The 27,828-nt window shown below is 38.5% G+C and overlaps 1 protein-coding gene across 5 annotated transcripts in view; it reads left to right on the top strand.

The window, feature by feature from the left end:
* Window positions 1-1,091: 1,091 nt before the first annotated feature.
* Window positions 1,092-27,828, top strand: part of PCDH11X (protocadherin 11 X-linked) — a 940,417-nt gene continuing 913,680 nt past the window's right edge. For all 5 annotated transcript variants that reach the window (XR_006339916.1, XM_043896468.1, XM_043896469.1 and 2 more), the window contains exon 1: window positions 1,092-1,375. The gene's annotated coding sequence lies outside the window, so the exon portion shown is untranslated. The remainder of the gene's footprint in view (window positions 1,376-27,828) is intronic.

Below are 27,828 nucleotides of genomic sequence, written 5' to 3'. Positions count from 1 at the left end.
GCCCTGCTTCTAGAAACCCTTCCGAGTCACAAACCAGTCAGACTGCCCCTGATCTCTCTAGTAGTCTTGGAAGAGCTGGCACCGCGATGACCGCCCGGGCGTCACCGACTAGGCAGACGGAGCGCGCTGGCAAGCATCAGTCTTGCGGCTGGGTTCCTCCCTCTCCTGCATCCTTTCCTACACCACGGAAACGCGCTGTCCACGCCCGCGATGCTGCCTGGTCCCCGGCAGAGAAGCGGCTGGACCCCACTTAAGCAGCCCAAAGCCCAAAACTGCTTAGGCTCACTCGTACTTGCTCCTGGGGTAGCCAAATGCTAGGTTTCCCCCCTCACTCCTCTCTCCGCCACCCCCGGACGATCCGTCAGAAGGAAATCGAGGGACTAGACCCGGTTCACAGCAGAGTGTAATATATGCAGAGACAGTCTCTCGGCTCCAACTGCAGCTTTGCCCCTACTTCCACTAGTCTGCCTTAAGTATCCTTTGTATGAGAAAATGGTGCTGCTGGATGCGCGTTCTCTAGCGGGACTGAGGGCGGTTAGCGGGATCGCGAGAAATCACACATAACAAGAAAAATAAAACTTCTGTAAGATAATGTGAATGAGTTCAACTTAAAGGGAAGCCAAAGAGAGCAGCGAGCGGAGGACCGAGCGGAGCGGAACGTGCCCTCGGTTTCGCTCAGCAAAGCGGGAAGCCTGAAAGCGGCGCGTTTTCCCCAGCAGCGGGTCCCGCACGCGAGGGTGCAGACTGTACGCTTTCTGCCGCCTGCTTGGGGCGGCGAGCAGTAACTTCCTAAGCTTACCTCCATCTCGCCCCCGCCCTTCTTCCCCGGTTCCCCGTCAGCCAGGAGGGGACGCCCCCGAAGCGGTGGGGGATGTGGGGTGCAAGGAGTGGGGACCAGAGGGGGGTACCCAGCAGTTGGTGCTGCGCCATCCCCTCCCAGCAGGGGGCCAGGGCACCGGTTCACTTCTCTCCCCCCCGCCCGCCTTCCACTCGCTCACCCCCCTTCCTTCCCCCTTCTCCCCCTCTATCGAGTCCCTCCCCCTCGCCATTGAAAAGGGCTGGCTCGGCCCTGGCTCCTTGCAGTCGGCGAACTGTCAGGGCGGGAGGAGCCGTGAGCTTGAGCTGCACGCAGCGACCCGCGCGGCAAAGCGGAAAGCCAGCAGAAACAGCGTCACAGCCAGCCCAGGCAACCCCAGGCAACCCGGGCGGCCTGAACAGCCTAAAAGGACGCCTTTGCGACTCCAACTGCTCCGCGGACTGCGAGCTGTGGCGGCAGAGCCCCGCTACAGCAATCGCAGTCTCCGTGGAGCGAGTAGAAGCCTTTTCTCTTTTTTACCTACCACCTCATTTCTACTCTAGTGGCGTGGACAACAAGGTAAGAATCCGGTCCGGGGGCCAGAACAGAGTGCGGCATGTGAAGCCTGAGTCCCGCACTTGGTGCGCGGAGGCTTCCGGCTGCCTGCTCTCAGGGTCTTGATTAGGGCCAGAGTGGTTTTAGAGATGCTTCCCGTGTCCTCCCTTCCCCCTTCCCCCATCTCTTCCCTGAAGGATAAGAGCAAACCCCGGAGGTGAGCGCAGCTAGTCTCTTTTTGGCATAGCCACCAGTCGGCTTGCCTTGGTTACTTTAAGAAAACACTTCTGTCAGAAAAGTGTCCGCGCGTGAATTTGCCCGACATTGGCCGTGCAAAAAGGACTTTCGCTTTAACGGATACAGCTTCAGCGAGGCTGAGACAAACTCTTAAGATTGGGGCAGGGATTGAGGAAAGATCACACTCCGGATTCTCGGGTTAGCCAGGAGGAGCGCTCTGAACCGAGCGGCAAAGCCCGGAGCCCGCGTCGGACTTCTCGCGTGGTCTGGCACCGCTGCGCTCCCGTCTCTGGGGGCTCCAGGTCTGGATCCTTGCCAGGTTGGCCCTAATCCTTGGGGGTCCGACCCTTGGCGCAGAGAGGAGATCGCAGCGCGCCACGGAGCGCTCAGGGTCGCCCATGTAATTTCGCCTGCCCCTCGCCTCCCAGCCCTTCCTTCCCGCCCTACTTCTGGGGCCGGGCTCAGCCAGCACCTGCTGGATGTGGAGATGGTAGGTGTGGAAAATTCTGCTTAGCTTTTTTTTTTTTTTTAAAGAAACGTCTTGCAGTCTTGTAGCCGAAAAACGGCATCATTTTCTCATTAAAAAAAAAAAAAAAAGACTTTCTCTTTCTCCAAAATAAATGACTTTTCAGCCCTTAGCCAGAACCCGCTTAGCTATCCCATAAATGAATGACGTTGACTAAGATAGGACCGAGAAACAGTTTATGTGTCCACAAAGGAATTAATTTTTAAAGCGCGTAGCCATAAACCAGTCCCTTTTCGCGAAAATGAATGCCTCTTAAGAGAGTCATCAGAAAAGGTGACTTTTTAAAAAGGCATAGCCACAAATGAGTCTTTTCTTTAAAGACTTCGAAGAGCGGAGCGGCAGTCTGCCCTCAATTGGAAACACGACTTGAAAGTGCGCTCTTAGCTGCAAATTGACATCTTCCCCTTGCAAAAATAAAGGGGGGAGGTGCCACTTTGGAACAGTTTATAGTGCCAGCCACTTCCTTTCCTCCCCTAAGGAAAGACTTACAGAGCTCAACTGCAAAAGGCCTCTTCCGCGCTTCCCTGCTTTGACCGCCTTTGGGGTGCGGGGCGCAGGAGTGCGTGTGTTGAGTGCGTGTGCCCGCGCGTCTGAGGGCTTGCCTTGGAGTCTCCGAGCGGGGTACCTTTCTAAAAATGTTGGCTGGGGGCTGGGAATCGAAACTTGCGCCACTGCGGCACAAATGCACAAAGCAAAAAGACTTGAGAGAAGAGGGGCGAGGACAAAAGAATAAATAAAATTAAGCTGGGAGAACCAAACAAAAGCGAGTCCTTGCGTGGAAACATCTTCAGGTTGGGTTTAAAGCTCGCATAGGAACCGTTTCTGTGCGAAGGAAAGTGTGTGGAAGAAAGTCTTTAAACGTCGGGATAGACGGTGAGGGGGGCAGGAAATAATGGGAGGGGGCGATGGTGTTGGGGGAGCTGCTTTGGTGTTCTTAGCGCTGCAACGAGGAGACAACCTGAGGAGCGTGCCGAGAATACTGAACGGTGAGCAAAACGCAGGACAAGGTAGCGTCCCTTTAGACTAAAGCGACTCCCTCCCGTCGCATAAAAGGTTAAAACAGGTGTGACTTAAAAAAAAAAAAAAAAGGTACTTGCGGGCACCTTCTGAACTTGGTGAAGATTAGATAGAATTCCACTCTCAATCTTGTTTCAAACAATCGCGGCGGGAAAGCTCAGCCTCAAGAGCTGACCTTTCGTTGCGGGGCGGGGAGGCGGGGAGCGGACATTTGAAAGCCAGTCGAAGTAATAGTATTTGTACATGTTTTCCCCTTTCTTGCCTTTGTCTGGTTCATCAGAGGAAAGCGCGGACAGTGTGCGGGCGGTTCTCACGAGTGAACCCAGAGCTGGACGCGCTAAGGTCTAAAGATACCTTCCTCCCTCCGCTAAATTAAGAATTGCCGCGCTCAGCTCACGAGGGCTGAATCTGGCCGCCACCGCGCTGCGCCTGCCAAGCTGCGAGGAAGCGCCTACGCCAGCGAGGCCCGAGAACCTTGTTCTCCAGTCGCCTTGGCACGGGCAGCCCCTCCTTCTGGCAATGATGTCAGCCCCAGAGCGGCTCAGCGGGCCGAGAGGAGGCTAAGCGGCCGGTCCCGGCCGGGAGCGCGAGCGGCCCAGCCCCGCGCGCTCCCAGTGCGCAGCCGCCCTGGCTTCCCTCGGCCTCCTTCCCGCGCTCTCGCTCTCCGCCCCTCCTTCCCGCTCCCTCGCTCCCCAGAGGCTTGCGGAGGCGCCGGGGGCGGGAGGGTGGGGGGTGTTGCTGCAGCCTGGGCCAAGGCAGGTTTTGAACCCCGGAATCTAATACAGATTCAGGGTCTTTCTGCACTCCTTCCCTCCGTTTCCCTGTTCCCCACGACCCCCACCCAACGACCCCGCTCCTTTTCAGCTTGCATCTTCACTATTCACCGTGAATCCACTTATTTAGCGTCGTTCTGGAGGGCAAGTTTTAAAGATGAAATAATAACAGTTACCAGTATTAAATTTCCACGGTCATCTGTCCTCCCCGGGTGATATGAAGACTGGCATCCTTAAAATCCTGTGGCTTTTTGCCTTCAACAGAGCAAGCCCCCTAGAAGGCGAAGAGGGTCTCATTCCCAGTGAAATGGTGCGGCGGGGAACGGAGGCGGCTTGCACTGTGTGGAGGGTCCCCTTTCAGTGAAAGAAGGGACTGGAACTTGGAAGTTGCGGAAAGGCTCTGAGGGTTGCTGCCGCAGGGAAGAGGCCACCGTCCTCTTTATTATAAGGCTGCGCAGTCACTTCCAGAGGCCGGAGCGCCAAATTGGGAACGTTCAGGAATGGGGGTTTACAAGACAGGAGCCCGCTGCGCCTTCCTTTCTGAGTTTGCTCTTCTTTTACGGAGCAAACCCCTGTTTCCCGGAATTGGAGGCTAATCCATTTTCCCCGATTGCAGACAGTTCTTTCTTTAGCTCTGGGAGAAGGACCGCAGCGCGCCGTTGGAGAAGGCTTTACAGGGCAAAAAGGAGGGGCGGAGGCAGGGTGTGTGGAAGCATCTGGGCCTCGGAACTGAGCTTCCTTTCCAAAGAAATTACCCTCAGGGGATCGCAATAAAATGCTTACCTACTGACTGTATTTTGGTTTGGAGCCAGGTAGGGGATTTTGGGGAAAAGGGAGCAGAAGCAGAGAATTCTTCCGTTTTGTAAACCTAGGGTTTTGTATATCAGCAAAAGCAGCAAAAAAAGTTCCTATGCGTTTGAAATACAGGAATGGAAAGAAAACTCAGACCAAGCATAAAAGTGAATTCATTTTCTAAAGTTCAATAATTTGCTTAGGGTTGAAAGGAGCCCCCACCCCACTTAAAAAAACATCACCTGAATGCGATTCTGATGGATGTCCAAGCAGTGTTGGGTTTTGGCAGCTGGGAGTCCTGGCAGAAGGAATTGCAGTTTACACATTATTTCTTCTCTTGGTATTAAAAACTTCATGTTCTTTGCAAGATAGAAATTCCTGATAGAGAGCTTCCAGACTGCTGGTGGCAGGGAGAAATCTGGTAAGGGATTTAGAAAGCAGAAAATTCTCCTTTTCTCTGTGCAAGCCATCCATAACAGCCTTTAGCCAGGATTTATAAGGTTCTTGGGGAAGAGAGGGGAGGTTCCCAGACAAGGAGACTTTATAGAAGCCACTGGCTTTAAACTAAATTGACAAAATATGTATGGCTGCCACATTTTCTATTAGTGGGAAGGGGAATTATTCAGGGGATGAAATTTTGAAATCTAATTTTCTCCAGTAATCTTGTTTCACATATTTTAAAGGAGGTGTAATATGTTTACTTATTCACCAAAGAATCTGCAAACCTACTGTGCCAGACAGTTTGGTAGGCTCCAGGAATACAAAAGAGCATGTGGAAAGGTATCTGGGGCCTCTGTGAGTCGGGAGACTGACAAATTTATAATACAATGTGATTAATGCTCTAATTGAACATAATGGAGGGAGGAATTAATTTTTGCTAAGAGGTCGAGAAGAGATTCATAAAGAAGATGTCTCTCTGGCTTTGAAAAATAGGCATTCCTAAGCAGTGACTAGCCAAGAAGTGGACCTGAAAGAGCCTGATACAGACTAAGTAAGGTGGTGGTGGTGGGGTTGATGTCCCACTGTGGAGTTAGCAGTTGTGTGTGTATTTTGTAGGCATAGGCCACTTTGAAGATTTTTAAAGTAGGTATGTTAACAACAACAAAACAGGGTGGAAAAAATGGGCAGTAGGTGGCACACAATAGAAATATTTTTCTTGTTTTTAGATGTCTTTAAATGTGTATTTGAGTAAACTAAGGTATTGGACTAGAGAGTGAAGGTAAATAAGTTAAGAAGATACTGTCACATCCAGAAAAGAGGACAAATTTTGAAGAGGGCCTAAACACATGCACCACACAAGGTAAAGCAGTAGAACTCAGAAATAAATGAATGCTATTTGCTGAAAGATAATTTCTCTTTCGCCCTAATCATCTCTAGAGTTTTATCTTTAGGGTCATCTCACCTTCCCCACCAAGCCTTCCAAATTCCCTGTCTTCTACCATCAGAGCAAACTCCTTCAGCAACTTGCAAGCACATTTATAAAGCCCACTGCACTCCATTTTCCACACACCTCCTTGCATCATCTCTGTGTCCCCTATCATTTCTCCCACCCTTACCAGCTTCAGCTGTTTCTCTACCAACCATTAGAATCCCTTAATCTTGGCTTTTTCCTCCTCTTAGGCACTAGCTAACACCTCTATCTCTATGCTTTTTCCTTCTGTCAGTCTTCCCTTGCTGCTTTTTCCCTTCGTTACCTATCTAGGTAATTTTTCCTCTTATCCCCATTTTACTTCTTCCTTCCCACTAGCCACCTTGGACTTTCTTTCCCTTCACTATCTCAAAGATTTTTTTTTTAAAGGAACCAAGGAAATTCTACTTTAAACTTACAGATTTGTCAAATTTTCCTCACCCAGATTTTTTGCTGTCTGTGTGTGTCTTTTGCTGTTTTATTTCAGACAAGATTTATAGTAGAATTCCTTGTATTTCTTATATATATGTATATATTTATTATGCCTGCAAATGTCTGTTTTCCTTTGGTTACAACAAGGGATTTAAACATTGTACTTTGGGGAGTAATTCCAACTTTTCTGAATTTCTCATCACACACTCTGAAACTGTTTCTCTGCATCCCATTCTTTCTGGCGTGTCCTCTTCCCATGGGTCATTCTATTTATATTTTCAGTGAAAGTTTCTTTCTGTTTTATTCCTCCTCCTTTTTGCTTTGTGGAATTGTCATAGTGGCTCAAATTTAAGTATTTTGAGAGGCCATTCTCCTCAGACAGGTTTTCCCCAACAACAGGTTTGCCTCTTCAGAGGCAAAGGAACCCTTGCTTTTTAAGCTTTGTTGGTAAAAAGATATTTGTGTGTGTATGGGAAATGGGCAGTTCTCAAATTGTCCATACTTCTCCGTGTACTGAGGTTGGCTCAGCATCATTGGGAACTGGGGATTTAAGAAAGAGTATGCCATAAAAATAGATGGCACATTCTTCCATCAATGGCATATGTAAATTTTACCTTTGGGAAAAATAAAATTTATAAGTACATTTAATTAGATTGACTTTATAACATTTCAAATTATATGTCATTGTCTGAGCAGGGTTCTAATATTGGAAGATTTTATTGATCATTCAGTATCTAGAATGAAGATGTCTTGATATGCCAGACTGGCTTGCATTGTTTAAGTTAATCTAATGCTTTTTGAAAAGGTGTTATTTTTCAATAGAAGTTCATTTTGAAATGTAGTCATCTTTTGTTAAGAAAAAATATCAAATGACCTGTATGCCAAGGTCCCTCAAGATTTATGCTCTATACAACATTAATTGTAAAGCACAGGTTTATTACATGGAGAAAGCTATTTTAGAGTGAAAAGTGTCTTGAGATTTGGTTATATCTGTAGAAAGACTGCATTCTCGTTATCAAACGGTGAAAATAAATTGAATAAGGAGTCTTTTTTCAGTTACGGTTTTTGAATTAAAAGAGTGACTTGGCAGAAATCATAAATGTTTCTATTATCTTTTGCAGTTTAAACACCCTCAACTGATCAAGGATTTAAATCACCCTTTTAATTGTCTTTAATGTGTTAAACATCAAATCAGTATAATAAATTTTGAAACTTAAAATTAAGATAGCTATAGTTGTCATTTTCAGCCCAGATCTGAAAGAATGTTTTTTTTTTCCACCTAATCTGCTCATCTTGAATACATACGTTTGAAAAAACTACTCCCAAATTTTCTTCCTCCAAAAAGAGGAAAGAGGAAAGAAGAGAATAAAATCTGGGAGAGGATTTTTCTCTTTTCTCTTAAAATTATTTTATTAATCTAACCTATCTTCTAGCATGATAATAAAACTGATTTCCTGATGAATTTGAATTAAACTAGAAGAAAATTTATTTCTTTTAAAATTTTCAATTGATTAGACTGCAAATCAAGATATTACTGATTTTTATAATTCATTTATTGTCATCATATGAAATGTAAACAAAGCATTAAAATTTCAGGTACTGTTTTGTTTCAATTCATTCCCCTAATTTAATTTATACAGTATTTTATATAATTTTTTAAAGTATATCATTTTAATCCCATAAAAATCTTTTAAGTAGAAAAAACATGGTTGTACCTATTTTTTCAACGGGGGAACTGAAGGTCAGACAAATGAAATCCTATCTAAGTCTTCCCAGGTAGCAAGAGGGGAAGTTTATATAGGACTTTTGGTTTCCAAGCGAGGGCTTTTGCCAACACCCTGCCTTGCCACTCATTTCTTTGAGTATATTTCCTCAAAGTTCTGAATGTTTAAAAAAAGAAAGAAACAAAAAAGAATGCTTCTCGGATTAAAAAATAAAAATTCCAAAGTACATTTGAATATATCTAAATAAGTCTGTCAATTAACTGTCTACTTGTGTCATATTCTCCTCCTCTTTTAAGTCTTTGTGCACTAACCCTGTAAAAACTATGTAAGATAGTAAGACTATTGAAATTTAACAGTACATGCTCATATATGCTCATATACTTTCTCTATTTTATTTATAAGAATAATTCAAATTATGACTCATCAGAATGACACTCCATAAAGTTTAAGCTTACCTAATGTGGCAAATATTTAGTGTTATTGCCTAATTCATTTTTCTTGAAAGACATTTATATTTTATATATGATTTGTTTTAGAGACTGTTTGACAGTGATTTGTAAATACTGACTTTGTTCTGATATGCCATCTTTGAAGCAAAATATCTTTAGAAATCAATTGTGTGTAGGTTTATATCATTTTAACTGAAGGACATTAAGCTCCTGATGTGCACACCATTTTCTGTTGCCTTCAGGATTATGCACTCCTTCATCCTGCGACTTTTGGTGTAGGAAATGAGGGCAAAAGGCTTATTTAAATTGTGTGAACACAATATATTTTACGATTGATATTTTGTTGGTATCCAGAGAGTGATCTTGGGCAAATAACTTCATCTCCCTGGAATACAGTTTTCCCAAAAGTAACTTGGAGAAATTTTACATTATTTCAAGGCCCTTTCCAATGAAAAAAAAATGTATATGTTTTACAGAAAGCTCTACCATATATTATGTCCTTATCATGTGGCTCTGCAGGTATTTCCAGTTTCAATACCTGGATTCATTAGCCCTCAATATCTAACAACCTGCTGCTTGTTCAGCACTGCAAATTTTAAATGCAGTGGTTGGGCTGGGTTAAAAAAGGGAGTTCTTAAAGAAGTTTAAGGCAGTATCTGCTTTGAGAAGCTTACATTCTGATTGGGCACAGTAAGCACCACAAACAAAAATGTAACATATAGCCATGCTAAATTTAACAAATACTGAGTGTCAGGTGTTACATTACAGTATGCCAAGAATGGCCCAGATTTCAGAAACTCTGCAAGTGGAAGGGGCCAGAAAGATAATTTAATCCAACTCCTTAATTTCATAGACAAGAAAACTAAGTCTCAGAAATGTAAAATGAGTGTAACAGCACCTCATATGAGGTATTACGTGATAACATTCTTAAGTTTAGCCTGCAACCTTGCCTGTTCCCTCCTTTGCTCAAATGCCATAATAGTTTTGTATCTTATCAGAAAGTTAAAAATATCCAGGATTTGTTTGTTTATTTCTTTGGCCTTATTAAGCTGGACAATTTCCCAATCTGTCTTAGACATAGAAAATGGTATATTTTTTACACTTTTTTTTTTGAACTTAAATTATTAAAAACACCTCTGTTGTGCATATTATGTTATAAAACATGCAAAATGTAGTATTGACATGAAGGCAAAGTGAATAAAGTATCTATGCATTAAAGTGTATAAATATTTTAAGTCTTTTAAAATTACTTGAAAAGTCCATTTACTTAAGATAGCAAGACATATACATACCCCAAAGAATGGTTTTGTTTTTATAAATGAATATTTACCTAAGGACTTAAATGTACATTTTCCTGAATGTTTAAATATAATTTGGGAAAATTTGTAAGTGAATTTTCTAAACTTTGGTCTGTTGCGTGATCTTGCAACTCATGTCAGAGTTGTGTGTAAGGGAGTTTTGTATAAACTTGGCCTCTGTTCACCAGTGCCAAATAGAAACATGGTGACAGAGTTTTCAGTGAAGTAGAAAAGAGTAGCTTTTATTATATACTTTGCCCTGCAAAGGAGGCCACAGTGGGCTAATGCCCTGAAGATCGTGTGACTCACCCTGGAGGGAGTAGGGAGGAGTTTTATAGTGTTCGAGGAGCAGGGCATGATCAACTGGTGGACAGTTCTTGGATTGATTGGCATCAAGGTAAGGTTTCAAGCATCATCAGCTTTCTGGTTTCAGCCAGTTTGGGGTCTATGTGCTTGTGATCAGCAGTTTTCATCTGGGTGGTGGTGGTAGGGGAGTCTGCTTCCTGTAAAAACAACCTAGAAATGTGTGTCAGGCCTTTATCTGTATCTTTCAGGGAACTGGGAGTTTGGTGATTCTATTATGTGGCAGAATTATAGTCTAAATTGTTACCAGTTCCTTAGCCCAACAGATATTCTTTGTTTCTATATCTTCACATTTCACACTCATTAGCTCTTGAGACAGCATTTTACTTCAAAAGACAAGGACACAAGGGGTTGTACATGGTTTCAGGAGTATGGGTCAGGCATAATGTGCTAAACAAAGCTTACTTTTCTCCCCTGAATAACCTTACACTGCTTTATTTTACTTTGTGGCAGAGGGGAAGAAGGGGAAAGGAAATCAAGTAGAGAAGAACATTCTCAGAGTGTTAGGTGATAGGACCTGGTTTTCAGTTTAGTGTGAAATATGCAACCTTTTTGAAAATGCCTAGGCTGGCTTCTCTCTCACTTCTCATATTTGGTATTTGGAATACCTTAACTGTCATTTGATATTTGTTTGCTAGTTTTACTAGGATCAAGAATCTTCAAAAGAAACGTGGGAATACATGAATTTTTTTTAAAGAGACTTAAGAATGGGTAATAAACACATGCAAAAACACACAAATAGGATAAAACTTTAACAGAGAGCTTGCTTTATGGTCATCAGGCAGAATTTCCATTGTTCTTTCTGCTTACACCAGGAAAAAAATCAGTTTAAGACCGACGTTTTAGCCTTCAGTCAGGCTCCACATTTCTTACATCATCCCTTGTCCTGCAACTTTTCTTAGCCCAAGATCTTAGTTTTAACATTCATGAGATAAAACAGCTAAGATATATGCTTTCCATTTTATAAAGTGAATGAGTGCAAAGAAGGATTATTTGAGGAAGGGAGTTGGAATACATAAAATATCACGTGGCTTCTAAATGCCTTCAAATTGCATACAAGAGTAAACAGTTATGGGAATATAAACCGAAAGTCACTCAGTCGTGTCTCTTTGTGACCCCATGTACTATATAGTCCATGGAATTCTCCAGGCCAGAATACCAGAGTGGGTAGCTGTTCCCTTCTCCAGGGGATCTTCCCAAGCCAGGGATCTAACCCAGGTCTCCCACACTGTAGGCAGATTCTTTACCAGCTGAGCCACCTGGGAAGCCCATGGGAATATAAGGCCAATGCTAATATATATATATATATATATATATATATATATATATATATATATATATATATAAAACAGTGCAGCTATAATAGAAGCTAAGCATTTGAGAAAGAAATAGAGCTTCTGATCAGTCACCATCACTGCTGATGATTTATTTTAAACTCTAGTTTCTAGGAAGTTAAGTCCTATTCCTGTACTTTTCAAATTTTAATGCACATCCCTTTCATCTGGGAACCCTGTTAAAATGCAGATTCTGATTCTGTAGGCTGTAGCTGGGGCCTGAAATTCTGCGTTTCTAACAGGTTACCTAGGAATGTAGGCTGTTGTTTCCTCTCAAACCACATTGGAAAAGAAGAGTTAATTTTTAGTCTGGTAAACACGCATGAAAAAAGTGAAGTAAGCGAATGTTTACAGATTTATTTAAAAGATTCCATTTAGCTATTTTACAAAGGATGGGATATATAAAAATTAAAAATGATATATGCTTATTATACCTGGATATTAAAATTGATCTTAATCTTTGATGTAGCTAGATCAGTTGAAACTATAGTTCAGAATAAAAGTTGCTTGCTCATTATATTGTCAAATCTATTTATAAGGACTACATACATACAGTTGTACTTTTTCAAAAAGAAAACCATTGACCACACAGTGTCAGTAGCTTGCTAATATTTTAAAACTTTTTCAAAAAGATCCAAAAATTCTGAATTTAATATAGTGTAGATCCTTGAAGATATTCATTTGTGACATATTGAAAATGAACATAAGAGTTAATTATTCAAATATCAGAATAAAATGGGGCTTCCGAGGTGACGCTAGTGGTAAAGAACCTGCATGCTAGAGGTGTGAGTTCGATTCCTGGGTTGGGAAGATCCCCTGGAGGAGGGCATGACAACCTGCTCCAGTACTCTTGCCTGGAGAATTCCATGGACAGAGGAGCCTGGTGGGCTACAGTCCATGGAATTGTAAAGTCAGGCACAACTGAAGCGACTTAGCACATATGCTTGCATACAGGGTACAATGATTAATTAAATTTTCATTTACATAAGTCAAAAACATTATTTTTAGTTTCTTTTTGTGTCTGACATTTTTCAAGGTAACAACAACAACAGCAACAAAAGAGACTTGGTAAAGGTTATTTTATATTTGCTATCCCATAAAATTCCACTCAAAGCCCATGGTGCTACTTTCTTCACACCTAGATTTTTATCCTAGATTGCAGCAGCATAGCCATTTAATCCAAGAGAACTTTTCATTCATAATCCATTTAAGAAGTTTTCATAGTTCCATTTCTTTGTGTGCAGTACATATTGGTATGGAACCGGTGTCAAATTAAACAATGTTGAAAACAGTTATTGAGATAAGTCAAGTTGTGCGTGTTTAGACTGTGTTTGTTAGGCACAATTGTGGTTCTGGCAGGGTGAGGGAAACAACTGAAAAAATTTGTTACTTCATGTCTTAATTGTGGCATTGGGATTCAGCAGCTACTGCCTTCCCAATGAAACTGTACTAGACTTTGCTAAGCTCTGGTACTTTAATAGCAACAGCAAAGCTTGTTTGGTGCAACTTCATGATCCTAGTGAACTAAAGGGCCAACTGTACTAAAATGCTTTTTGTAGGTGCTAAATGAACTTGGGTGTCTGGCAAAATGGCTTGGATTTCATTACTCTTACTTAATAATGTTAAGCATAGACTGCTTCCATGTGCCTGAGGAAGCATGTAGAGCAAGCAAAATATGTATATATTTAAGGAGGAAACTCCGAAGTACACAAAGAAGAAAAGAAATACAAAAAACAGGACCCAAAAAACCATGAAGAATAACAGACTTCTTCAAATTCTATTTTCAAAGACTAGAGATGGAAACTATAGAAAGTAGAGATATTACTGTACTTCTATGAAAATATGCTGGTCAAGACTTAAGACAGAATGAGGAAAAAATTGAGTTAATTTACAATGGCCCTAAAACTCAAAAAATTATATAAAATTGACTCATGTAAAACACCAAACTTCATGGCAAATAGATGGGGAAACAGTGGAAACAATGGTTGACTTTATTTTTCTGGGCTCCAAAATCACTGCAGTTGGTGATTGCAGTCATGAAATTAAAAGACGCTTACTCCTTGGAAGGAAAGTTATGACCAACCTAAACAGCATATTAAAAACCAGAGACATTACTTTGCCAACAAAGGTCCTTCTAGTCAAGGCTATGGTTTTTCCAGTGGTCATGAATGGATGTGAGAGTTGGACTATAAAGAAAGCTGAGCAGCGAAGAATTGATGCTTTTGAACTGTGGTGTTGGAGAAGACTCTTGAGAGTCCCTTGGATTGCAAGGAGATCCAACCAGTCCATCCTAAAGGAGATCAGTCCTGGGTATTCATTGGAGGGACTGATGTTGAAGCTGAAACTCCAATACTTTGGCCACCTGAAGCGAAGAGCTGACTCATTTGAAAAGACCCTGATGCTGGGAAAGATTGAGGGCTGGAGGAGAAGGGGATGACAGAGGATGAGATGGCTGGATGGCATCACCGAATCGATGAACATGGGTTTGGGTAGACTCTGGGAGTTAGTGATGGACAGGGAGGCCTAGCGTGCTGTGCTTCACGGGGTCGTGAAGAGTCGGACAGGACTGAGCGACTGAACTGAACCGGCTGAAAACACCAAACTACTTCAGGATCATAACAACCAGAATAAAAATATGAGATAATTTCTTGGACTAATCTAACAAATATGAGAAACGCTAAAAATATTAAACAAAATTTTGTGAATTAGAGTAATCAAATCCAGCTGTATAACTTTAGAACAGTTCTCCTTTTTCCTGTTTCAGAGGGAATATGGATACATCTCAATAGAATGAGATTTTTTAAGTTAGAGGAAAATATTGTTTCACTGCACAGCAATTTAATCATAAGTCATATGATTTTAGTAAAGATTTAAAATAAGTGTCAGTGCAGAAATATAGATCAATGGAAAAGAATAAAAAGCCCAGAGATAAATCCACGAACCAATGGACACCTTATCTTTGACAAAGGAGGCAAGAATATTCAATGGAAAAAGACAACCTCTTTAACAAGTGGTGCTGGGAAAACTGGTCAACCACTTGTAAAAGAATGAAACTAGAACATTTTCTAATGCCATACACAAAAATAAACTCAAAATGGATTAAAGATCTAAATGTAAGACCAGAAACTATAAAACTCCTAGAGGAGAACATAGGCAAAACACTCTCCGACATAAATCACAGCAAGATCCTCTATGACCCACCTCCCAGAATATTGGAAATAAAAGCAAAAATAAACAAATGGAACCTAATGAAACTTAAAAGCTTTTGCACAACAAAGGAAACTATAAGCAAGGTGAAAAGACAACCCTCAGATTGGGAGAAAATAATAGCAAACAAGGCAACAGACAAAGGATTAATCTCAAAAATATACAAGCAACTCCTGAAGCTCAATTCCAGAAAAATAAATGACCCAATCAAAAAATGGGCCAAAGAACTAAACAGACATTTCTCCAAAGAAGACATACAGATGGCTAACAAACATATGAAAAGATGCTCAGCATCACTCATTATCAGAGAAATGCAAATTAAAACCACAATGAGGTACCATTACACGCCAGTCAGGATGGCTGCTATCCAAAAGTCTACAAGCAATAAATGCTGGAGAGGGTGTGGAGAAAAGGGAACCCTCTTACACTGTTGGTGGGAATGCAAACTAGTACAGCCACTATGGAGAACAGTGTGGAGATTTCTTAAACAACTGGAAATAGAACTGCCATATGACCCAGCAATCCCACTTCTGGGCATACACACTGAGGAAACCAGATCTGAAAGAGACACGTGCACCCCAATGTTCATCGCAGCACTGTTTATAATAGCCAGGACATGGAAGCAACCTAGATGCCCATCAGCAGACGAATGGATAAGGAAGCTGTGGTACATATACACCATGGAATGTTACTCAGCCATTAAAAAGAATTCATTTGAATCAGTTCTAATGAGATGGATGAAACTGAAGCCCATTATAAACAGTGAAGTAAGCCAGAATTATAAAGACCATTACAGTATACTAACGCATATATATGGAATTTAGAAAGATGGTAACAATAACCCTATATGCAAAACAGAAGAAGAGACACAGATGTACAGAACAGACTTTTGGACTCTGTGGGAGAAGTCTAGGGTGGGATGTTTCGAGAGAACAGCATCGAAACATGTAAATTATCTAGGGTGAAACAGATCATCAGCCCAGACTGGATGCATGAGACAAGTGCTCGGGGCTGGTGCACTGGAAAGCCCCAGAGGAATTGGGTGGAGAGGGAGGTGGGAGGGAGGATCGGGATGGGGAATACATGTAAATCCATGGCTGATTCATGTCAATGTATGACAAAAACCACTACAATATTTTAAAGTAATTAGCCTCCAACTAATAAAAATAAATGGGAAAAAAATGTCAGTGAAGATTAAACACAATCAGCCAGTAGATAGTGTCATATAATACACATTAAATGCTGAAGTGCTTGTAATTTCTATAATACAGAATTGCAAAAGTTAGTAATAGCATTCCTAAGAAAATGGCTTGATTTATTCACTGGAAAATAATTAGAATTCCAAGTTAAGATTAGATTCCAGGATAGAGATTGACAACTCAAGGAAGTATCATCTTTCAAAGAAATGGAAGACATTCTGAGATATAATGTTTAATATTTCTTTTGATAAAGTTATTATATTTTCTATCTTATTTATATCATACACTAATGGTAGCTCCTAAATCACTTCAGAACAACCTTTTCCAGTAATTGAAACAAGTGCATTTATGGAAAAAACTAATATTGTACAAAAAAACAAAACCAAAAACCAAAGTAGACTCATCATGAGTCTTTGCATTAAATCTAAAGAAATTACCTGAAATGGCACCTCTTGGTAAATATGACAGGCACTAACACCAGATTTCTAAGTATGTGACTGATTACATTATCATTTAAATTGTTTTCTTTGCACTTTAGGATTTTACAAATTTTATCTCATCTGAATCTCACAACAGTCCTGTGAAATAGGTACTAACCATTTTGACATATGAGGAAAGCCACTTAGACAAGGTTTTTTCCCCCTTAAGTTCACATACCTGTCGAATGTCAAAGACTACACTAGATTCTTATTCTCATGATCCCTGCAAAAATATTCATTCCATCAGCCAGTGTATGTAATGTAATTGAGGGTTCAATTATGATTAAGGCTCTATATCAAAGGAACAATTGTTTATTATGTTTAATCTTTTAGGAGTCTTGAATTTGTATTAGAAAGTTGTAGTGAGCACTCATTGAATTTTATTTGGCACAATTAGGATATCACTAGTTTTAGTCATTTCAAACATATAACATAAGTATGCAATGACACAATTGTCTCTGTGAGCTGGGAAATAAGGATGTGATCATATTGAACAAGAGTACTTGGGATGGATAAATCCAATAAGACTTTTTACAAAAAGACATGAGTATTTGTTTCCAATTTAAAATACACAAGAGCCAAGTTCCTAAGAGTTTTCTTTCTCTGTAAAGATAAAACTATTTGTGAGAATAGATCTGGAGGCAGAGTATTTGGAAGGAAAAAAGGAAAATCTATTGCTGCAATGGGTTGGCTTAGATATAGAATGTTAAGTCATAAACTGAGGTGTATTGCTCTAAGTCCTGGCAATGCTTGCAACCTGGAACTTTGAGAGGTTTCAGGTTTCTCATTTTATTTGAATTACATTCAAGCATTTCTTTAAGATAAATTTTTGTAATAGTAGTTAATCCCGTGGGGTGAATAGTTTTATCCACTGGGAAATCACATTTTGTTTTCCCTTGGAAGGACTAGATTATTAGAAGGTATTACAAAAATATATTTTGTTGTCAGAGAAGCAAACCCTGTTTAGTTACTTTAATGAATCTCATGAGATAATTAGTAGACTTAAAAGTGTAAATGATGAAAAATATTCTGCCAAAGTGCTACTGAATATAAAAGACAAACACTACCCTTATTGTAATGTTTCCTTAAAAATACTGTTCCTCTACATAAAATTGATATTTGTTGATGAATTTCTCCTGACAAAAGACTTCACATATAGTTATCTAACATTCCAAACAACCCTGTGAGTTAAGTGGCACAGACATTTTTATCCTCCTTGTCTTTCTTTTTTCTTTTCAAATGAAGAATCAACATAGCCCAGAATTAGCTAAATAGCTTGCCTAAAGCCACACCAAATTAGGAGTTAACTTCAAATTCCGTGAGCTTTTTGCTATGCTAAATAGATTGGGACACTGGTTATAAGTAACTCATCCTGGGAATTATGCAATGATCTAAATTTTTTAATAAAGGAAGAAAGAGAAAAGAGATTTTTCCTAGATATAGACTCTGGGTTAAGATTAACATTTCTCTGCAGACAATAATGCAAAGGTGATGAGACAGATACTCAAGCTTGAGGGAATTAATGGTATGCTGAGGTAACTCATAACCAGCAATGTTTTGATGAAAATATTCTTAACTTGTTTGCTGTTAGGATTTTCCTTCTGTTCTCATTATTAATGCCTCCAACTAGAAAATAGGGACATTTTTGTGAAAAGCATGCTCATAGACATTATGGAGTATCCTTGAATCTCTAGTTTTTTTCATTTTTTTGTTTGTTTGTTTTTGCTTAGGAAGGTCATCCTGTAGAATTTTTGGACTCTGTGCATAAGTTGCACTTTTTCATAAGTAACTTAATAAAACACAGATACTGTTTAAGTGTGATGAATTACACTTACTTAAGATTTGCTTTTCCAGAAGGTCCCATTTTGTTTGAAGTTACTTGCAGAATGTCACAAAAGCTAGTCAGTGACAGTCTGGAGTAGAATTTAGGTCTCTCTGGTAGGTATGCTTTTCATTGTATCATACAATATATATATTTTACCATAGGAAAAGGGTTTACATTAATAATGAGAAGTTAGATGTGTAATGATCAAAAACCTGAAATGTTCCAAAGTATTGCCACTAATTTTGGTTTTAGATTTGAATAGTAAATATTAAACGAGAGTGTATTAAATAGCAAAAATGGTGACTCTTTTTGAGCAAATTAACTATGTTAATTTATTGACAAATTTTATGAAAAAGTCTTATGTTTTATAAGACAATGTTACATATTTTAAATAATTTACCAACTTGAATATTAGATATATGATTTTACATGAAGTAAATCTAATATATATATATTAGATATATATTTTACATGAAGTTTTTATACTGCAACTTAAATTGACTGAAATTTTACTATAATACTCTTCTGTGTCACGATATAGATCAGTCTTGAATCTAAAAATTCTTTTTGAAGAAATACTACAAAAACAGTTTTGTAGTCATCTTGACTTTAACAGCATGTCCCTGTTACCTTGGACCAAAAATATATTAAAATTTTAATGTTCCATAAACATTATGAGTGATCCAACTTATTAAACTTATGTTTTGCTTATTTATAGGAGATTAAATATTTCCCTTGTTTATTTTAAAGGTGTTTGCTCTCCTGCTAAAAATGTCTAACATATTAGGCTTTTAATAGATTAATGTAGTAGAGTTGTAAACTTTTGCTTAGCAAACACACCTTCAAAGGTCACGCTATTTTTCAAAACGTAAATTAATGACTTTTGGTTAAATGTAAAGAAATAGTCTAAAAACAAAAAACCTTAGTCATATTTTGCTCTGGTTATACTTGGTTGAATCACAATTTATTATATGTACCTAAACGTATCTTTTTTCTTTCAAAGTTTGAAGAGTTTTCACTTGGAACAAACAACAGCATTTTATTTTCCGTAATTATTGATCAAATTTTCTTAGCTCTTCGTCTAGAAAAGGTTTACTTGAAAGCTGATTCTCAAAACTAAAATGTTTACAATAACTGAAAAATCAGTGGCCATTTAATGGAAAGTGATAATTACAAGCACACATCTACTATTATTTTTGTACACTTGCTAATCTCTCTATATTTTTGCATTGTATATATAATTTGCACATGTGATAATCATAATTATATATGTGTATTCTATCCCTGTGTTAAATATGCAAATTGAGACTTTCCCCGAATGGCAATCCACTCCAGTATTCTTGGAAAATCCCATAGACAGAGGAGCCTGGTGGGCTACAGTCCGTGGGGTCGCACAGAGTCAGAAATGACTGAGCAAATGAGCACAGAGTTACACAGATAGTAAACAACTATGTCAGGAATCACCTTCAGATATTTTTTACTTCACAGCCCAGACTTTTAACTACAGTGATAAATATAAGTTTATTTTTGTCCACATTTTCTTAAAAAAGATTGATTTTATACTGGAGCAACAATGTGTTTGTTTCAGGTGTAGAGCTGAGTAATTCTGTTATACATGTACATATATCTATCTATTCTTTTTCAAATTATTTTCCCATTTAGGTTATTTCAGAATATTGGTCAGTGTTGAGTATTGTCTACATTCTTGAAATATCATTTAACTGTATTAATAATGACTGTGTACATGGATATTTTTATTTCTTTTAGACATGTTTCAATTATCCATTTCTCAGCTTTATTAACTGTAGTAAGGCTGTAGAATAACATGCCTTGAGGAAACAATAAACTACATCAGTTAAATGAAATCTTTTTTTTTTTCCTTATGTACATCTTATTTGTAGGAGAAATATTCCATCTATAAATCACCTGTCGTTAACAATTCAGTTACAGCCTGACAAATGCGGACACACACTTTACTGATCTATTTAAAACCTAGATTTATCCTTTGATAATTGCATTTTATGTTGTAGATTATATAATCAGTTTAAAAAAATTAAAATTATAGATGGCTTATGATCTTTGTCATCAAAGATTGTTGTATTTTATTTCATTTGTATTTGAAATTTGATAGGTTTGATCTAGAGACACGTAGTAATTTTTATTTTTAATGGATTTGCTTGGACAATCCAAGTTAAAATAAGAGCCTTCAATTTTAGTCTCTGTTCTGAAATCCTTATACACAATGCTAGAATAAATATTAGAAGAATGAAATGTCTCAACAATAAACAACTAAATCACTAACATTATCTTGAACCCCAAAGGTAGAATTGAACTTATTTACAATTAATCTTCATAGTATCACATTTAGTTAAATTAATCGATTATTATAACTGATTTTTTTCAAATTAACTATTTTAAGTTTATGTAGACATTAGATTATTGTCCAAATAACTCAGTTTGTGCTTCTACTTCAGACAAATGCAGTACAGCAATTCCTTAATTTTTAATCATATCCTTAAGGCTTATTAGCCAGAATGGAAAACTGTGAGTCAAGGTTATTGATCAAAGACCAGTCAAAAGTTAAAATATCTTATGTTAGGTATTTTTAAAAATAATTACCATTGTCATACAATAATGATGCAAATGCAGTGCAAATATAAAACACAGATGACCTCAGATGCCTCTACTTGATAAGTACAAACAAGAAGCTTCAGTTCAGTTCAGTCGCTCAGGGGTATCCGACTCTTTGTGACCCCATGAACTGCAGCATGCCAGGCCTCCCAGTCCGTCACCAACTCCCGGAGTTTACACAAACTCATGTCATTTGAGTCGGTGATGCCATCTAATCATCTTATCCTCTGTTGTCCCCTTCTCCTCCTGCCCTCAATCTTTCCCAGCACCAGGGTCTTTTCAAATGAGTCAGCTCTTCGCATCAGTTGGCCAAAATATTGGAGTTTCAGCTTCAACATCAGTCCTTCCAATGAACACCCAGGACTGATCTCCTTTATAATGGACTGTTTGGATCTCTTTGCAGACCAAGGGACTCTCAAGAGTATTCTCCAACACCAAAGTTCAAAAGCATCAATTCTTTGGCACTCAGCTTTCTTTATAGTCCAACTCTCACATCCATACATGGCTACTGGAAAAACCATAACCATGCACAGATGGACCTTTGTTGACAAAGTAATGTCTCTGATTTTAAATATGCTATCTACGTTGGTCATAACTTTCCTTCCAAGGAGTAAGTGTCTTTTAATTTCATGGCTGCAGTCACCATCTGCAGTGATTTTGGAGCCCCCCAAAAATAAAATCAGCCATTGTTTTCACTGTTTCCCCATCTATTTGCCATGAAGTGATGGGATTGGATGCCATGATCTTAGTTTTCTGAATGTTGAGCTTTAAGCCAACTTTTTCACCCACCTCTTTCATTTTCATCAAGAGGCTCTTTAGTTCTTCTTCACTTTCTGCCATAAGGGTGGTGTCATCTGCATATCTGAGGTTATTGATATTTCTCCTGGGAATTTTGATTCCAGCTTGTGCTTCTTCCAGCCCAGCGTTTCTCATGATGTACTCTGCATATAAGTTAAATAAGCAGGGTGACAATATACAGCCTCGACATACTCCTTTTCCTATTTGGAACCTGTGTGTTGTTCCATGTCCAGTTCTAACTGTTGCTTCCTGACCTGCATACAGATTTCTCAAGACGCAGGTCAGGTGGTCTGGTATTCCCATCTCTTTCAGAATTTTTCCACAGTTTATTGTGATTCCCACAGTCAAAGGCTTTGGCATAGTCAGTAAAGCAGAAATAGATGTATTTCTGGAACTCTCTTGCTTTTTCAATGATCCAGTGGATGTTGGCAATTTGATCTCTGTTTCCTCTGCCTTTTCTAAAACCAGCTTGAACATCTGGAAGTTCACAGTTCAAGTATTGCAGAATCCTGGCTTGGAGAATTTTGATCATTACTTTACTAGCGTGTGAGATGAGCGCAATTGTGCAGTAGTTTGAGCATTCTTTGGCATTGCCTTTCTTTGGGATTGGAATGAAAACTAATCTTTTCTAGTCCTGTGGCCACTGCTGACTTTTCTTAATTTGCTGGCATATTGTGTGCAACACTTTCACAGCATGAAGAAGCTTAGCCTAGTGGAGTTTTGCCTAAGTAGACTCTCATTCTAGTAGGCAGATATTACACATTTTTAAATTATAGTGATATATGAACTTTTGTAAAATAGAACTTTTCTAAAATAAAGGTATACAACATTATATAGACACACACCTTTACAATCTGTGATACATGGTGGCCTTCAAATTAGATATTGACAAGTATACATTTATATTTAATAACATTTAGCAATTGTATTTCCCTTACTGATACTCAATGCCTTTGTTACTTGAGAATTCTAGTGTTCACAGAAGAGAAACTATTTTGTAAAACTTTGGTTGTCTTCTTGATATTGGGCTATATTATTAATATCACCAGATAGCAGTGGTGCTGTAGGAATTCAGTTCTTGTTTGGTAGATGTTTCACCCAGGCATGGATTATTTCGTCCTCTAGTATATTGTATGTCTGAAATTATACAAAAATCACAACTACATATGCATTAAAAATCTTTTAAAAAATAAATATTTGTGTCCAGCTTATTATAGTTTCTTTATATCACCAATTTAGTACTCATTCAAACCCTACTCTTCTCCAGACTTTGATTAGCTTATTTCTGATTTATTCCATATTTAGTAATATTTTCCTGGGTTATTTTATTTGAAAAAATATTTTGGATCCTTGGTAATTTAAAATAGAAAGTTTAGAAGACTGTTGCACAAAGTTAGAGATTTGAATGAAAATCATCTTCTCCTAGACAGAAATGATTGTATTTCTGATGGATTTTTAAAAGAAATATCTGCAACTGAAGTTTCTATCACCTTGCAGTTAAATAATAAATCATAAACATATGTAGTTCTGTTAAGTGGCTCTGTTTCTATTGAGGGATTGTGCTAGACTCACAAGAGTGAATGTGGGATACACTTTAATAGACTACTTGTTATGATGAGTCAAGCACATTTTTTGATATAGTGTGATAAGTGATGTAAATGAACTTAATAATGTTCTTAAAGATTCACAAGAGAAGATAGATTTCTGCCCATTCAGTTGATTTATTATAAATTTCTGCATAACTACCCAAATAGTTTCCTGATTGTGAACTAAAAATAATGCTCATTGAATATTTTTTTGAGAGACTTCAAATAGTCATGAGATGTGAAAACAATTGTATTACTCAGAATAATAGAGCTGAAAGATATGAGGGTTTAAATATTTTAAATGGTATACATTTGTATTCATAAATGACCACAAACACTGAACACTGATATGTTCACAAATAAGTTTTTAAAATTAGGTGTTATACATAACCTTATAAAATTGGATGAGATGGTATATAACTAAATTGTATATTTTCCCAAATATTATTGCAAATACATTTGTAGAATTTTGATACATGTATATTATTCATATATTAGACATTAGTATTTATGGAAGGACTTTTACGGATAAATATGCCCATATAGTCTTGCTTAAGCAAGTGGCAATATAATTATTAGATACATGTTCGTAAAATGTTTGAGATTATTATATATACTAATCATGGAAAAACAGACTAGATCTTTTAAGTTTTCATCTACATAACCAATTCTAATACACTAGCAGAACTTTGACCCCTTAATAACAAGCACAACCACATTCTGTCAGAGAAAGTTGCCAAGTTCACACAGTAGGGAGACTGACCTGATAACTCCTTAGAGTTTTTGCCCAACACGTTCATGCTCTTCCACTTTCCAGCCCCTTATCTTTTCCTTCTACTATATTTTTCCTTTTTTCCATTGAATTTTCACCCCCTTTCTTTAAGTAAGTTGATGAAAGATTAAATATTTTACTACAAGTCACTCTGTTTTCTATTTCAGTTCCATAATATGCACATCTATGTGAAAAAAATTAATAATTTTTTTTATTATCCTATTTTAAAATTATCCCTTTTTCTAAAAATGAAAACAAAATTAACAATTAGGAATGTGTTCTTGGGCTCCTTAAGGCAAATATTTGCCCCTTGCTGTAAATTTGGCTCCTTCCTTGCTCTCAGTAGTCTGTGGTGGTGTTTTACAACCCTGTGGACTGTAGTCTGCCAGGATCCTCTCTCCATTGGATTTCCCAGGCAAAATTACTGGAGTGAGTTGCCATTTCCTTGTCCATTGGATCTTCGCCATCTAGGAATCAAACTCGCATCTCCTGCATTGTAGGTGGATTCTTTTACCACTGAGCCACCTGGGAAGCATCTCAGTAATCTGGAGATGTGCAATAAAGGAATATATGCCCAGGAGAATAAGGCTTTGATTTATATAGTTAAATGTTGTCTGATAAAAAGGAACATGTAAGCATATTTTTTTGACTAGCGTTTTGAACAAAGGTGATATGATATGGATAACTTTGTTGTAATTAAAATGATTATCTACGTGTAATATGTTCATGTACCTATTTGTTTTTCATCTGAGATTTGAAGCATCAATAGCTTTCTTGTAACAACTGAGGCACTTTCTGCTACTATCCACTACACTTGAACAAACAGCAATACCAAAGCCAAACTAATCCTATCATAATATTTTGCCCATCATCAACAATTTAAGGTATATGATAGCTTACACTTAACTTTTAGGAATGCTTAGTTTAAATATTTCAATATTTAAATATTTTTCATTCTTTTTTTCTTAATATAGACATGACTTTTTTTTTTAAACTTCATTATCCCATCTGGGTTTTAAATAAGCTGATTTAATAAGTAGGGCTGTTATTTATTCAGCTCAGAAGAATTTAAAGCGAATAATACAGACTTTTAAAGAGAATCATATGTATCTTCCTTTGTCAATATAAAAAAGTTTCTTGAGTTTCAATGAGGACTTGTTGTTGGTCAGTTGTGAAGTCATGTCCTTCACAATCTCCCTGAGTTTGCTCAAATTCATGTCCTTTGAGTCAGTGATGCTCTCTAACCATCTCATCCTCTGTCGCCTCTTGTCCTCCTGCCCTCAATCTTTTCCAGCATCAGGGTCTTATCCAGTGAGTCATCAGGTGGCCAAAGTATGGGAGCTTCAGCTTCAGCATCAGTCCTTCCAATGAATATTCAGGGTTGGTTTCCTTTAGGACTGACTGATTTGATCTCCTTGCAGTGCAAGAGACTCAAGAGTTTTCTCCACACTATAATTTGAAAGCATCAATTCTGCATTCGGCCTTTGTTATTGTCCAATATTCACATCCTTACATGACTACTGGAAAAATCATAGCTCAGACTATACGGACCTTTATTGGAAAAGTGATGTCTTTCATTTTAATACATTTTCTAGGTTTGTTATAGCTTTCTTTCCAGGGAGCAAGTATCTTTTATTAATGATTTGATGGCAGCAATCACTGTCTGCAGTGATTTCAGAGCTCAAGAAAATAAAATCTGTCAGTGTTTCAACTTTTTCCCCTTTTACTTGCTATGAAGTGATGGAACGAGATGCCATGATCTTTGCTGCTTGAATGTTGACTTTTAAGTCAGCTTCTTCACTCTCCTCTCTCACCCTCATCAAGAGGCTTTTTAGTTCCTCTTCACTTTCTGCCATTAGAACGGTATCATCTGCCTATCTGAGGTTGTTGATATTTTTCCCAGCAATCTTGGTTATAGTTTGTGATTCATCTAGCCAGGCACTTCACATGATGTACACTGCATATGAGGTAAATAAGCAGGATGACAATATACAGCCTTGATATACTCTCTTTTCCCAATTCGGAACCAGTCTGTTGTTCCATGTAAGGTTCTAACTGTTGCTTCTTGACCCACACACAGGTTTCTCAGGAGACAGAGGTGGTCTGTTACTTCATTTTAAAATTATTAACAAAAGCTAAGATGGACTACATTTTGTGTCTGAATAACAGAAAAAAATTCAACATAAACTGATTGAAAAGCATTTGCATATAAATGGTACACTTATCCTTAATTATTTTCAAAGGAAAGGAAATAGTCAAGCATGATTTTCCAGAATGAAGTAAACTTTCTTTTCAGCAGTGAAAGTCACATTTTATTTTTATTTGGAGTGACCTAAATATTATGATATTTGGAGTGACAAATAGATTTGTGGGATTAGATCTGATAGACAAAGTTTCTGAACAGCTATCGATGGAGGTTCAGGACATGGTACAAGAGGCAGAGATCAAGACCATCTCCAAGAAAAGATGCAAAAAGGCAAAATGGTTGTCTGAGGAGGCTTTACAAATAGCTGAGAAAAGAAGAGAAGTGAAAGGCAAAGGAGAAAAGGAAAGATATACTCATGTGAATGCAGAGTTCCAAAGAGGATCAAGGAGAGATAAGAAAGCCTTCCTCAGTGATCAGTGCAAAGAAATAGAGGAACACTATAGAATGGGAAAGACTAGAGATCTCTTCAAGAAAAATAGAGATACCAAGTGAAAGTTTCATGCAAAGATGGGCTCAATAAAGGACAGAAATGGTTTGGACCTAACAGAAGCAGAAGATATTAAGAAGAGGTGGCAAGAATACACAGAAGAACTATACAAAAAAGATCCTAATGAACCAGATAACCACCATGGTGTGATCACTTTACCTGGAGCCAGGCATCCTGGAATGTGAAGTCAAGTGGGCCTTAGGAAGCATCACTATGAACAAAACTAGTGGAGGTGATGGATTTCCACTTGAGCTATTTCAAATCCTAAAAGATAACTCTGCTAAAGTGCTGCACTCAATATGCCAGCAAATTTGGAAAACTCAGCAGTGGCCACAGGACTGGAAAAGGTCAGTTTTCATTTCAATCCCAAAGAAAGGCAATGCCAAAGAATGTCCAAACTTCTGCTCAATTGCACTCATCTCACACGATAGCGAAGTAATGCTCAAAATTCTTCTAGCGAACCTTCAACAGTATGTGAATCGAGAAATTCCAGATGTTCAAGCTGGATTTAGTAAAGTCAGAGGAACCAAAGATCAAATTGCCAGCATCTGTTGCATCATAGAAAAAGCAAGAGAGTTCCAGAAAAACTTCTACTTACTTCTGCTTTATTGACTACACCAAAGCCTTTGACAGTGTGGATTACAACAAACTATGGAACATTTTTCAAGAGAATACTGTACCACCTTACCTGCCTCCTGAGAAGTCTGTATGCAGGTCAAGAAGCAACAGTTAGAACTGGACATGGAACAATGAACTGGTTCCAAGTTGGGAAAGGAGTATATCAAGGCTGTATATTGTCACCTTACTTATATAACTTATATGCAGAGTATATCATGTGAAACGCCAGGCAGGATGAAGCACAAGCTGGAATCAAGATTGCTGGGAGAAATATCAATAACCTCAGATGGGCAGATGACACCACCCTTATGGCAGA

Source organism: Cervus elaphus, chromosome X (assembly GCF_910594005.1).
Source record: "Cervus elaphus chromosome X, mCerEla1.1, whole genome shotgun sequence".
In the NCBI taxonomy this organism is placed as follows: domain Eukaryota; kingdom Metazoa; phylum Chordata; class Mammalia; order Artiodactyla; family Cervidae; genus Cervus; species Cervus elaphus.
Note: the sequence above shows the minus strand (reverse complement) of the source record. Positions and strands in the feature narration are given on the sequence as shown.